The sequence below is a fragment of the Nuphar pumila genome, chromosome 3 (genome assembly GCF_984573655.1).
Source record: "Nuphar pumila chromosome 3, dmNupPumi1.hap1.1, whole genome shotgun sequence".
Classification (NCBI taxonomy): Eukaryota; Viridiplantae; Streptophyta; class Magnoliopsida; order Nymphaeales; family Nymphaeaceae; genus Nuphar; species Nuphar pumila.
Genome location: NC_143251.1, coordinates 13,492,781 through 13,495,066, shown reverse-complemented (window position 1 = coordinate 13,495,066; position 2,286 = coordinate 13,492,781). Strand labels below are relative to the sequence as shown.

The 2,286-nt window shown below is 44.0% G+C and overlaps 1 pseudogene; it reads left to right on the top strand.

Moving 5' to 3' along the window:
• The first annotated feature begins 1,224 nt into the window (after positions 1–1,224).
• On the top strand, positions 1,225–1,620 carry LOC149842038 (transcription factor MTB1 pseudogene; annotated as a pseudogene).
• Positions 1,621–2,286: the final 666 nt, after the last annotated feature.

Genomic DNA, 2,286 nt, shown 5'->3' with positions numbered 1-2,286 from the left:
GGTTGACGGGTCGTGTCAGATTTTGCCACCCCTACTGAGAATGATAATTTTCAACAAACGTTGGACGGACCCATAGACGCTGTGGACGACGTTCTACACGTCCGCCGCATCTTTGTAAACATGATCTTTTCGTCCTACCCTCCCCCACAGGGACGATAAGAACGTTCATTTTGTTTCGACGGGCACCCCTCTTTGAGCCCCATCTCTCTCCACAACCCCCTCGCCATCTCCTCCACGAAGCTCAGGGGGGGGGGGGTTGGGTTTGCATCACGCTCTCCCAGAGACCTATCGACTCGTAGTACGCTGCCGGCGACGTACACCTTGAAGATGACCCCGCCGTGTTCACGAACTCCTGCAGCACCATTGGGGGGTTCAGCTTAGCGAGCCCCGTCGGGTTGAAGACGAGCTACATCTTGTGCGACTTCACGCTCTCATCGGCCACCATAGGCTTTGCGATCATTGGGTACTCAAGGCCGGTGAGCGTCTTCAGTGTCTCGGCGTCGTAGATGACAATCTGCTTAGGGATGCCGAAGGTCTCACTCTTCCTATGGGATCCGGAGCTCGGAGACCAGCAGCAGCATGGAGATCCTGATGGTGTTGGGTTAGATTTGTGAATTCGTGGGTGGATTCGTGTTTTGCTCGGTGGGGAATGAGCAAATGTTCTGTATTGAGTGTGTTACCAAACAAGATGCGTATTCTGTTTGACGTTTTGTTGGATATAAGGAGAGGAAAGGTAACGCTGAGAGGTTTGGTTTGTCGGTATTCGTTATCGTGCTTTATTTCTTCCTTTTTAGTTTTTCCTTGGGGGAGGAAAGAATTCTGCTTTGGAAACTTTAGTAAATTGTTTATGGTGTACTGATAGATTTAGTTGAAGAAAAGGAAAAAAAAATCAGAAATTGGTTATTTGTTTGCGTTTATCATATTGTATTTCTATTTATTTTTTGGCGGGGGTCTATTTTATTGTTTAGAGGATTCTGTTTCTAGATTGGTTTAGCTTCTTGTGAACATTTGTTGGGGGATCTTTTTCTTTTCTTTGTTTTCTTTTTTGTTGTTTCTTGGGATGTTTGTGGGAGGGAATATTTTTATGTGAGAATTGGTTCTGTAGAAGAGTGAGTGACTGGGTTAAATTTTAAGGTGGTTGGTTCTGTATAAAAGTGATTCTTTGAGAGTTTTTGGTCTTTGTTTTTCTGCAAGTGCAAAGAAGATTGAGTATAGAGGACGGTAATGGATAGATATTGGCATGAAGAGGCAAAAGCGATAGCTGAGGATGTTATGGGTAATCTGGCTTTTGGCTACCTAACAAGTAGCTATGTTTGTTCTGAAGGCCTAGAAATGTCTGCAGGTGATGCTCCACTGCAGAACAAGTTGTCTGAACTTGTGGAAGGACAAACATGTCCTACTTTGAGTTGGAATTATGCCATGTTTTGGCAGGTCTCTAGGTCTAAATCAGGGGGTCTGGTTCTTGGTTGGGGGGATGGTTACTGTAAAGAGTTGCAAGAAGAAGGCGAGGCTAAGAGACTGAACTCTTCTCTTGAGGATGACATTACCAAACAGAAGAAGAGGAAGAGGGTTCTTCAGCATCTTCATACATTCTCTGGTGGGTCTGATGAAGACAATTAGGATTTAGGGTTGGATAGAGTTTCTGATACGGAAATGTTTTTCCTGTCGTCAATGTACTTTTTCCTTACCTAGTGGCGTTGGTGCTCCTGGAAAGGTTTTTGGAACCAGAAGATACCTCTGGATCTCAAATTTCCTAAGCACATCAAAAGATTTCTGTTACCGGTGTCACCTTTTAAGATCAGCTAAGTTCCAAACCTTGGTTGGGATTCCAACTGAGAATGGGGTCCTCGAATTGGGATCCTTGAATTCCATACTTGAGAATGAAGAGGTTATATGGAGGATTAAATCTCTGTTTATGGACAGTCGAGACTGCCATTTGTTCCGTTCAAGCAGCACTTCAGCATTCTCTTCTCCTCCACCATCCCTTAAGGTGATTGCACCTGTGGCTCTACAGAGAGAGAACAGTAACAGTTCTGGATCTGCTACACATTCAGAAGAATTCCCAAAAATATTTGGTAGAGATTTTAGTATGGTACACTGTCAGTCAAGTGGGAAATTGGTTACTGCAAAGACAGGAGCAGCATTCTTCACCAACAAATCCATCGCATGAATCATTGGAGAGCTTCATTCAAATGGCATCAAGAAGCATGAATCATTGGAGCTCTTCATTCAAAGGACACGTTGGTTGCTGTATTTTCTAGTGAATTAAAGAGTTTGTAGTCGTAA